Here is a 12,455-nt window from a genome sequence, read left to right as displayed (position 1 = left end):
AATGTCTTGGCGAGTCAAGGTGGTCACAACGTTGCAGTAAATTTATGCATTTAAATCTTATTCATTATCAACAGCACTAGTTTGCAGTAATTCACACACACACACCTTTCACATTTATTAGTGTGTGTTAAGCTTGGCTGCTCTTCAGAAGCTATCGTCGACTGAGCTTGGAGACAAGGAACGGTATCTGGATGGTGCAGCAGAACAAGACAAGACATTTGCATGGTATGCTGTCACACATTGAATGCATAGTTTGTTAATCTTCACTAGTACAGGTGGAGCAGTCGAGGCATGAAGCTACCAGAGAATCCAGAGCTGGGGGCTGACACGGTACATAAAGAAAAAGATGCAGTGGAGGCCTTTCTCTAACTTGCAGCATCTAGCCATGACAAGAGTGTCACCGAAAAATCTGTGCAGGTAGATTGCTTGTCCACTGTAAACAGGAATCTGAACCTTGTAGAGTTGGTGTCTACAGACAACGCTGTTCGAGCTTTCAAAGGTTTTCAGTATGTGAAAACTTTTCATTACATTTGCAATGAGTTGGCTTTAATTGACAATAATGCCTCTGAGGTGTCCGTGCTTGAGCGTGTTGCACTTGTCCATGTGCGCATAAACACTTGTCTTTCATTTGATTTCTCGGGTGCCTTTTATGATATCAGCAAAACAACAGCGCGCAGGCTCTTTCACTGCACATTGCGCAGCCTTGCTGCAGTCTTGGAAAATGCCATTTCTTGGTCCACCAACACCAGAAATTAAAAAAAGACATGTCATTTGCTTTTCATATTTCTCACAGGTGCTTGTAATTCTCGACTGCACAAAGGTTGAGATAGAAAAGAGTCGCTGTGCTTCAAGCAGAATACTTACACACGCTCACTAAATGGAACACATAGTGCTAAAGTCCATGTGGGTGTATCGCCTGCAGGTCTCATAATGTTTGTAACGAGTGCTTTCGGTGTTAGGGCATCCGACAAGGCTTGCTATAGAAATCACAGGCGCTTTTGAAGCTGACAAGCTTTCAGGATAACGTAATAGTTGATAAGGTACCTAACGTAGATGAAATGTGCACAAAGCTAGGGCTGGATGTTATACAACCCTTTCTTGCGTTCTCTGCACCAATTCTCAGCTGCAGGTGCATGCAAAACACTGAAAATTGCTAGCGCACGTGTTCACGTTGAAACAGCGATCCAGAAAATGAAGGTATTCATAGAACTCAAGAACGTATTGCCTTGGGAAATGACAGGGGCGCTTGAGCAAATCTTCACTGTAATAGGAGGTAATTTAAATCTGTGGACACCAATACTTTCTGATATAAGGTTCTGCAAACCTTTACAATTCTTATGAACAGACGCAGCAATAAAAAATTATTATGCTATCAAATAAAGCCATAAGATCTTTATGAAACACACCAAGCTTGAAGCACACACGTCTGCACCGACTAGACCCGTGCCTTCGACTTCGACCCCCCTCTGGAAAAAATTAAACTATGGGGTTTTACCCGCGAAAACCACGATGTGATTATGAGGCACCCCCTATCTGCATGGACTCCTTCGACTCGAGTCAACCGTACTTTGCCGATTGTGTCTTGGTGTCGCTTTCATAAGATATTTTGCCTTACGAGTCGTTATGGGCGAGAGCGCAGCTTTCAGTGACTGTGGCGGCGAAGAGACCATAGAACTCGTACTTTGACACTGCCCTGGATACAGTGCGCACCGGCTGTCGCTAGCGGCCGTAATGACGCGCATGGACGACATGCCACTTTCAGAACAGACAGTCTTGGAATGCCGACATGAACTGTCGTCGCATCAAAAGTCGGTCAAAACTTTGTTCACCTATATATGTGGCAGTGGCCTACTAGCGTATTAGAAAGACTATGATCCCGCTCGCCCTTTCTTCATGCATTTCTTTTTGTCCCCGCTCTTCTTTCCATCTTTAGTTCCCCTTTCCCTTCCACTGGTGCACGGTAGCAAAGCGAAGGCTTTAACTCTGGTTACCCTCCCACTCTTTATCTCATTTACATCGCTCTCCCCTTGAAATCTTAACTGAATCTGCCGTTTCATAACTGTGAGCCACAAGTCAAGATCCTGCTGGTTTTGATGTAGTTTAAAATGTATGCTTTTCTGGCAAAAGGTGACACCTAAAGTACAAGGACGTATGTTTATTTTGCTGCCATTCTGCTGTGCATGCTACTGTAGCTTTTATACACCGCAAACAGCACTGTAAGCACTACGGAGACTTTGTGGTAACGCTCGGTCGTGGCAGTAGTGCACTGATCTGAGCACTAATAGTGCCGCCTTTGAACATAGAAATGAGCAGATCCGTTGATTGTTCAAATGAAGCGCTCTCCTGTCATCCATTCAAGTAAGTCCGTGTCGAGCAGCATACTTCCAAGTTTGTTTAGTTGACATATCCCTGATGATAAACATGCTACTGCCGAGGAAAAAACGATTCAATTATACAAGCAGCCGCATAATTTTTACATGCAACACGCAGTGGTAGTTTAGCAGGTAGAGCGTCGCGCTGCTGAGATGGAGAAGTGGGTTCGGTTCCCAGCCCCAGCCGCCACGTTTTAATAGGGGAGCTGCAAGAGCAGGAGCACTCGTGTAATTTGATTTAAGTGCACGTTAAAGTACCTGAGGTGGTAAAGTTAATCCATAATCCCCCACCCACTACAGCATGCCTCATAATTATATCATGGTTTTGACACGTAAAACAACAAATTTAATATTTTCATTGCTACATATATGCCTAAGTTTATTGAGGTCGTAGATGTTGCAATGCCAATGCAAAATATATTGCAGGAATATATGCGCATCGCGCTGTTATTCTGCGAGGAAATTAAGATGAAGAACCGTTTAGGTAGTATTGCCTATGCTGATGTGTCCCTTGTTGTTGCTGTTTGGGATACTTCTGTATCAGATTGCTGTCATAAAAAAGTACTTTCATTTTGCCAAACGTGTCTACTTGTTCGTCCTTACGTGGCTCCTTTAGTATACAAATAGTGCTTGCCAACAAGAATTTGTGTAAGGAGTTCATCCCACCACTTACAAACAGCTCTTTTCGATTACATTTAGACGTGAGTGATTTCACTTGTTTAAGTATGTTTGTGTTCAGAAAGAGGACATTGCGTGTACTAATGTTCGCGATATTAGCGAGAAAAATCCTTCATTCTAGTCTTACAAGCAACGAACACAGATTTATCCCTGGTTTTCCTTTTAAGTAAAACAATGCTTTAAGTAAAACACATTATTTACCTTGTGATTTCATTCTCCGCAGTTGTGTGTAAAAAGAGTACGCTCTAGCTGCCATGTAAAGGGAAAGTCACCCTGCCAAGCTTGGAGCTTAGTAGCATTTTCTGGCTCCTCCCTGTATGTTTTGTTTAAGAGTAATAAATTCAAATTCACATTGAACAAACCATGTGAAGTTGGGACCATCTACGGATCAGTGACTGTGTTTGATATTGAAAAAATACTTTATTAGTGAAATTATGCAGCAACAGAGCTCCAACAAATATAGAAAAAATGGCTACGTAGAATGACCCGCATTTTCATTAGTTTGTCCACCACACTGCAATGACTACAAAAACTTGGGCCAGGGCCCTCACGACTCCTTCATGTATCCCCCTATCTATTTCGTTAAAGCAACAGGCAAAACAAATGCAACGAAAGGAGTAAAGATTGCTTTTGAGGCAGGCTGGCACATGACGTTGACGTTGGCAGGTCTCCTGCATCAAGAACATGTTTAAGATCCCCGCTGCGCACTTATAACTGTTATAGCCAGGGAGTATATTTGCTCTTTGACCTTTTTTCATTAAAACTGAATTCTAAAAAAGAGTTGGTGTATTTTTTTCAGTTTAAATTAAAAATGCTGAAGCCTACTGGCATCTTATTACTGGTATGATGCAAAGATTGAACACTTCTTTCTAGGGCAAGCTTGTATCTTCTTGCCATGCGTCAATATTCGCTGCCTTTTAACCAACAGAGCCATCTTGTAACAGAATTCCTTTTATTTTTTCCTATACAATCGTGGAATGGTTAGCCCAGTTTACTGCATCTTGACAGAGACCTTGTAACCAGACAGAAATCAGGGCTTGACGTCATAGTACAAGTTGTGCCCCACTTTGATGTAGGTAATATGAATATAAGCCAAGTCTCAAAGAAACAGAACGTTAGTTCACACATAAAGTAATAACAAGAACATAGTATGTTGCAGAAAACAGAGTATAAAAATGATTAAGGTGAAATAGTCTCGCAAACAGTAGTTGAATATTGTATAAAATATTTTAGCAATAATGCTGATGTCACCTAAATACAGAGCCAAAAGTGAGAGAAAATAGTGTGAATAGCTAGTGTGCATGCCTCTCAACAAGTTAAAGCCTACGCGCAAACAAGCTCTTCACAATAGAGTCGTTGCTGCATGACTAGCTGCAAATATCAATAAATGGTTGAAGAAAAAAGATCCTATTGGGAGAAAAGGCTGCTGAAAGATTTCTACACTGCAGACACATAAAAAACGACCCTTCGCAATGAAAATATCCCGGGTTACAGCATTAAAAGATAAAACTGCTATATAACTAGGCTGTCATAAAGATTAACTGACATTTAACAACATTAGAAGCAAAAATTACCAGTTGCGGTGTAGGAGTTTTTTGCGAAATTGTGAAAAAAACTTGCATTGCTCATTTTGTTTCTGTATTGCTTGATAACACTTGTGTTCTAACTTCTAATTATTTCTGATGTTTTGTTTAGCAGACAGACAACAGTAACCAGAACGTAACATTCAGAGGTTGTGAAGTATTTGAATATACCAAATAGTTCATTTTCGAACATAAATAGCTAGTGTGTTGTATTGAGTTCGTATTCCAAGCTTGAGAGTATTTCTACACACTTGAAATTTACACTATATAATACAAAGCATCATGTAACACACTTACGCGATGACATCATAACTTAATTGTGCCACACAAGGTACAGAGTATCAAAGTTTTTCCTTTTGTGCAATGCTAAGGACTTAGACATGTACTGAGTTAAAGGAAGAAAGCTAACGATGAAGCATATCACAAGAGAGTAGAGTGAAAATAAATGGTTGAGGGTGCACTTCTCTTGCCAAAATATTCACACTCTTATAGACTAGGTTGCTCTGGACAACTTTCCAGTTGGCAATGCCTATTCGAGTCATGCATGCTTAGCAAGTACTGGAAGAAGATACTTGAAGTAAATATACTAACATGGATTTCTACTTTGGAGGCTTCGGGAAGCCGCTTTATCTCTCCTTGAAGAGCCTCAATTGCTGTTTTGTTGGTCGATGTGATGCGAACCCGAGACCCTTGTAGTTTGATTTGATCATTGATAAGGTTAATGGAGGCTGGGTTAATGGTCTTTGCAACGGCTTCGATGATATACCTTGAGGTGAGTGCGTAGTCTGAACTTGTCAGCAAGATAGATGATTCGCATTCGGTATTAGCGGTTTGGGTCGTTCCAGCAGAATGAGGTTGTTTGAACACTTGCGCGTACGATCGAGAATCCCGCGGGGACTGGTTCTTGAACCTAAGCAGCTCAACTTCTGCTTTGAGGGCTTCTTTTTGTAATGCAAAGTCAGACAACAGAGTTTTAACTTCTAGGAAGGCTTTCATCAGTTCGGAACATGTGTCGGGTCGTGCTCTTTCTTGTTGGGCTTGAATAAGCGCCTTATAGAAGTTTACTTCGTGGGCATGAATGTCTATTACGACTTGTCTGGTTCTCGGTGGTGATGCATCGGCGTTATCGCCGTTTAGATGGATTATACCGCAGTTGTCGGTCTGTCGTTGCGGTGCGTCGCTAACAACAGTGTGTTCTCGTTGTTTGTTAGTCACTCTGCCGTCAGAGCTTGCTTTTTCAGAGTCTGAATGCAGTGGGCTGCTTAGAGCTGGATTCTTGCATTTTTTGTAGTGATGCTTTCCGGCAAACACTACTTGTTCGCATTCACTTTAAGTAGGGTCTTCTCTTGTGGAGTCCCAATCATCATGGTCGCGCCACGTATCTTGATGGTAGTTGGTGTTGGGGAGTGATGACTCAGGTGATTTTTTTTTAGTGCTTGTGCTATTGAAAAAGTCTGCTTTGCTCAGGGGTTGTTTAGGGGTTGGCTTCAGTCTCCCTTTGCAGGGGCCTTCCCTGTTATTGTTGGCCATTCGAGGTTCTCCATTGTTTCTCATATGGAGTTTAGTCATTTGTATGCTCTTTTATTTGTCTGATTTCCCCATTTTGTCGTTTTCGAGCTTGTTTTTCCATTCATTGGAAAACATTTTCTGAATTTCCCCTGTGTGGGTGGCTTCGCTACTATAACACAAAAGTTCTCTGTACTCTACTGGACGACAGCTGGTGTTGACTCGCTTTGTGTAGGTTGATGGAGCCTAGAGCGCATATGAAGGGGTTCTATGTTAAAAAAATGGCTGCCCGGATGGCTGCTGATTGAGCACTTTGTGAACGGTTTTCAAAATGCAAATTATCGATCTTTCACTGAAAATAGTGGCGAACTTATTAGCGGTTGCGTTGGCCGGGGTCTCAGCGGCTATGCTGATCAGGAGATTATTTATTTCTTACGAGTGATTAAGCTGGATGGGTTCGGATTATGTGACCATGTGCTCGAGGTGCGTGAAGTCGCCTGTTTGAAGGGGTTTGCTAATGTGCAAAAATACAGCTAAGTAAGCGTCATAGCTTTAAAATTATGTTGGAGTTAAGTAGCCCGGGGTATAAAGGTTATGTTCCGATAGTTGTTATTTCTGATTGGTGTAAATTTCTTCAGATGGGAAGGGATTTAAATTAGTGTTCTTATAGTTGTGATACTAAACCGTGTGGCTCCCACGTGGTAGTAACTAAAACCGGTGTAATTAAGAGAATGTAGGTGCTACGCAGATAATTTATGCATGCTTTTTGTCCTGGAACATTCGCGAACAACTTACGATAGCTGAAAAGAGGATATGAAAGGGTGTACTCACCGTTTTTGATGATCTTGGAGGAGCAGGCTGCAGAAGGACCCAGCCGCGTCGCCTGGTGGCAGTAGTATTGGGCCGGGCGAACAGTCTGTGAAGAAGACGCGTCTCGCGGCACAGCCGCATCGCCAACACCCGGCTCGGCTCGGCTCCCGCTGTTGATTGCTGGCGTCTGTTAACGCGAGAGCGTTCAGGAGCTCGTGTCGCAGAAAAGCCGGTGTCGTCGGCGTCGGCGGCGTTTTTGGGCAGTGCTTCGGGCTGTCTCACCGTTCCCGGTCGCTGTGCCTTTGCATTAGGAGTCGCCAATAAACCTTTTCTCAATTGGTGGGGGTGCTGGGACTCAAACCCCGTCGCTTGAAACCTTGGAGCTGCGATCAACAACGCTACCACCCGCCATGACCGACAGCTCATCCCAAATGGCGCCGATGCCACAGTCGGTCACCTGAACCGGCGTTCCACGATAACGGGACCCAAAGATCTTTAGCGGTGCCGACAACGAAGACGTAGACGACTGGTTCGCGTCGTACGAACGGGTGAGCGCGCACAAGTGGGATGATCCAGCGAAGTGAAAACACGTCATCTTTTATCTGGCTGGTCTTTCCCAACTCTGGTTTCATACCACGAAAGTGACGTATACCCATATGGTGAATCTTCAAGAACCTTTACGGAAATGTTCGGCCGATCCGCTATTCGCAAGCTGCGCGCTGAACAGTGCTTGCGCGCTCGGTCACAGCAGACGGCAGAAACGTTCACGAGCTACATTGAAGACGTCGTGGACCTTTTTAAACGAGTCAATGTCGCAATGCTCGAAGCTGAGCGAATTTACCATAGATTGAAAGGCATCGATGACGGCGCATTCTAGATGCTCCTAGCCAGGAATCCGCGCACTGTGTCCGAAGTCGTCAGCCTACGTCAAAGTTACGATGAGTTAAGGAAGCAACGCGCTTCGACTCGGCGTGCTCTGGGAAGCGACGACTCGTTGGCGAGCCTTGACAGCATGTACGACCCATCCTCATTCTTTCAGCGGGTCAACGACTTCGTGCGTGAGGAAGTTGCCCGCCAAGTTTCTTTAGTCCCCTTCACTAAGGAGCCCACCTCCCGTTCTCCAAACACGCTCCACACTCTTATTTCCGAATAGGTCGCTCAAGTTGTCCCTTCCACACACCATCAGCCGCCTGCAGCCGCGAATCTAAACTCTGTGCAGGCAGTACAGCCTGTTGCCACGCCTTTCACCTATGCGCAGCCAGTCCTGCCCGTGCCCGCGCTTCTCAGGCCCTAACCACTGGCACCAGTGGCGTAGCCAGAAATTTAGTTCGGGGGGGGGGGGGGTCTTGCCTCTCTTGGCCTCCTCCTTCAGAGGAAGCTTTATCTCGGATGCTCCTATCTAAATACATGTAGAAGGTGAATTTGTTTTTTCTCGGAAACCACTGCACAAAATTTGATGAGGTTTGTTGCATTTAAAACAAAAACTTAAATTCTACTGTCTTCCGGCTTCGAATTTTTCATTTAGGTTTCAATTTTCATTAAAAATTTGCACAAATCTCCAATTTTCAGGAAACGAAACTATCACGTTTAAAGCTCTGTAACTCGACGATGAAAAATAATATCACAATTCTCTGAATTGCATATAATTGTACATCTACAGCGGACAAAATTGATATGTTACAAATGAATCTGAAACAATTTAGCATTATCGAAATACGGCTTCTGCAGAACCCTTGTGCCCACGTAACTAATTCACGTAAGATACAAATTGACATACCGAATTAGTCCGCTTTGACTCTTATAATAGATGCCGTTTGAAGAACCGCGATATCTGTTTTTGATGAAGAGCTTTTAGTTTGTAAACGTCGTGCTGCTTCTATTTTCTTCGCCCTTTCAAAATTTTCAGAATATTTTAAACAAAATTCAGGCCCTAAATCAAACTTCCGCTTTCACCAGATACTAGAAGTTGACTTTCTCAAATTCAACAAATTCCATTAAAGGTGATCCTGGGGTTATCTCAGAAACGCGTTTCTCCGTTTTACATTTATTTGAATAGGCCGCGTCGGAGTTGGGCCCGAGCTAAAGTTTCCTCTTAAACAATTTTTTGAGCGATCAAATACATGAATAATAACTGCATTGCCATTGCCAAACATGCTGCAAACGAATTGTTGAACGCTACGCGCTGACAAAACAAGTAATATATGTATTTTTTAATAAAAAGGTTTACTCGTATGTGCCAGAAATTGTGCTCAAAATAACTGATATCAATGCTTCCATGCTTTTGTCTAATAAGTAAACAAAATGTCACACGATCCTTAGAACTATATCAGTTCGAAACCGGCAAAGTAGTGCATGCCACTGATATGAAAAATGTAAATACCATGAAATGAACAAGTTGAGGACAAATATGTTAATGAAACTTTGTCATTCAACAACCATTGTTTACGTTTTTGCATGTAGGCAACGGCCACTGAAAAATCTCAATAACGCTGTCATTTATTCCAATGTATTACGCAGGAGCAGCTGTCACCGGTCGTGTATCGTGAGTAATTGCACCGAAATTATTGTCCCAACAGAGAGCACCTATATAAAGCCGTTCTGCAAAATATACGAGGGCGAGTCAAATGAAAGTGAGCCAATGCAAATGTATGACAAACGGGGTATTTAAATTAAAAGTATTCTCCGTGAGCATTTAGACATTTATCCCATTGACTAACGAGTCGGGTGATTCCCGTATCATAAAACTCCTTGGGTTGCTGCTTCAACAAATCTGTAACTGATTCTTTCACGTCATCGTATCGACACGAATCTGTTTCCCTTAAGCTGTTTTTTCATGTGCCCCAAAATGAGGAAGTCGCAAAGCGACAGGTCTTAGCTGTTTGGCGGATGTTGCAGCGTTTCCCACTTGAACTTTTCCAGTTTTGTATTAACCACATCAGCGACGTGGGGACGGGCATTGTGGAAAAATTAAAAATTACATTATGGGGTTTTAGGTGTCAAAACCACTTTCTGATTATAAGGCACGCCGTAGTGGAGGACTCCGGAAATTCGACCACCTGGGGTTCTTTAACGTGCACCTAAATCTAAGTACACGGGTGTTATCGTATTTCGCCCCATCGAAATGCGGCCACCGTGGCCGGGATTCGATTCCGCGACATCGTGCTCAACAGCCCAACACCATAGCCAGGTCGTGGAACAAGATGAACCCATTCGTCAATTTTCCACGTCGTTTGTACTTGATTGCGACACGCAGCTGATCCGGCGTTTCCCAATACCGGAAACAATTGATAGTCTCTCCGGCTATAAAAAATTCTATTAGTAATGGCCCCTGACGATCGAAAAAAATTGTAAACAACACCTTTCCGGCAGAAATGACGGCCTTTGCTTTCTTTGGGGGCGGTGAATTCGAATGTTTCCACTGTAAGCTTTGTCGTCGTGTTTCAGGCTCGTAGTAGTGACACCATGGTTCGTCCCCGATCACAATTGCAGACAAGAAGTCGTCACCCTCATTGCGATACCGGATCAGATGACTCAAAGCAGCGTACAACCTTGTTCTGGTGGTGGTTCAAAATCTTGGGCATCCATTGCGCACACAAGAGCCGATGACCGAGATGTTCATGAATTATGGTGTGAACCAAATCACGACTGATGTTCACACGCTCTGCCAGTTCGTCGATGTTTATCCTCCGTTCTTGTCTCATCAGCTCACCAACTTTTGTACTTGTGTTGGGGGTGATTGCACGATGGCTTTGACCCGATCTTGGATCGTCTTTGCAACATTCACGTGCTTTTTCAACCGTTTGCTCCAATGCTTCACAGCGGCCAATGAAATGCAATGTTCAACGTACACGGCAGCCATACGGCGAATAATTTCCTTTTGGGAAACACCTTCATCTGTCAAAACATTCACGCCACCCCGCTGCTCAACTTCTGAATTGTGCATTACGTCACGCAACCATTTTCAGTCAAGTGTATGAGAGCATTAAAGAACATTTACCCTCACATCTGCGTGTCACTTTTGCAAATGAAAGATGCCTGTGTGCTATGCGCATGACTCGCAGATAATGAACCGAACCATTATTGCGCGGGGTGGGTAGGCTCACTTTCATTTAACTCGCCCTCGTTCATTAGAAATGCGAAGATACAATGGAATATACAAATGCTTGATAAAGGGCAAGAAAGTGTCACTGGAAAGAAAGGTCACTGCACGTATACACAAAACCTCGCAACAAGATATTTAAATATACGTATAAGTATCCACTAAATCTATGTATCTAAGCAAAAGTCACTGTATATAATGTGTCAAACAAGGCAAATAAACATGTATCGCAATCACAGATTCACAGAATCCTAGATCCCGCCCCTATACCATCCACACCATCCGATGTATCTCGTGCGATGGAAGACGGCGCGCTTGCTCCCCGCTTTTCTCCTTTGTGCACGCAAGACTGAGCCACCATCGTCGGCTCACCCATTCCACCCCCCCCCTACTGTTTCACTCGCACATACAGCATGCGGCACGCGGTCACGACGTTTTTGCCCTATGCATGATACGAAACATGAGGGCGACAGCGACAGCAGGAATGCGCTTGGAGTCTTCATATAATTGCTATCACAATAATATAATAATACTATCCGGCAACGGAAACGTGCCGTGGCCGATTACTTTCCACAAAAGAAGTAATGAACTGTCGCCATACGACAATTCGCTGCGCCGCAACAATGTATCTTGTTTTTTTCCTTTTGTGGGGAGGAGGCACAGAAATGAGAAAAAAAAACGCAAGTGAAAGTATGTTGGCCACAGTCCAATGCCTACTTTGGGCACCTAATGTGCCTACCGAATGAATATCGAAGAAAACGTGAGACGCTTGGTCCACCGAGACCCATACGCATAGTGCTCGGTATTTTACACCGGCCAGACAAGAATCCGGAGAGACTTTCTGGATTACACCGTGTTCAAGCGAACACGGTGTAATCCGTCAAGTCTTCACAGTGATGGCGGTGAGCGACCATTGTTTCTTTTTCTCGTCTGCTAGCCAGAAAGCATCCAAAACTCTGCCAGGCGAAAATTCACTAGGGCCAGAGAAAACCAAACGCGCACCGAAGTACGCCGCGCGGTGGTTTCGGGGCAACACAAGAAAAACGCATGCGCTCTGGCTGGCTCTGGCAGCCCGCCGGTAGAGTAGCGAGAATAAAAAAATTTAAGAGGCTCAATATGTCCTCACGATTAAAAGTCAAAATAGAAAAAATAAAGAAGAACGTAGTTACCCTGGCTGGCTTTAGTGTCTTGACATGGATGCTTTGGCGCAGGGGAAAGAAATGCTGATAATTTTTTATGCGACATGACGGCACAAGTGAACCACCACAACGCTTCGTCTTATCGTATCTCGCTGCGTGTTTTGTCAACTTGTCTGGTAGTGTGTTGATTTGGCTTGTCTCGTTGTATGTTCCAATCCAAGACTGTAAAAAAGTCAATGCGCTTTTGGCGTCAAATGTTTATAACATC

The 12,455-nt window shown here is 43.7% G+C and overlaps 1 protein-coding gene across 3 annotated transcripts in view; it reads right to left on the bottom strand.

The window, feature by feature from the left end:
* LOC142587393 (amine sulfotransferase-like) overlaps positions 1-7,129 on the bottom strand; it is an 88,729-nt gene extending 81,600 nt beyond the window's left edge. For 2 of the 3 annotated variants that reach the window (XM_075698363.1, XM_075698365.1), the window contains exon 1: positions 6,971-7,129. The gene's annotated coding sequence lies outside the window, so the exon portion shown is untranslated. The remainder of the gene's footprint in view (positions 1-6,970) is intronic. The other variant, XM_075698361.1, reaches the window with a different exon arrangement.
* Between the last annotated feature and the right edge of the window lie 5,326 nt (positions 7,130-12,455).

The sequence above is a fragment of the Dermacentor variabilis genome, chromosome 7 (genome assembly GCF_050947875.1).
Source record: "Dermacentor variabilis isolate Ectoservices chromosome 7, ASM5094787v1, whole genome shotgun sequence".
NCBI classification, from domain to species: Eukaryota; Metazoa; Arthropoda; class Arachnida; order Ixodida; family Ixodidae; genus Dermacentor; species Dermacentor variabilis.
The sequence above is the reverse complement of the archived record's forward strand: the minus strand, read 5'-3'. Positions and strand labels throughout refer to the sequence as shown.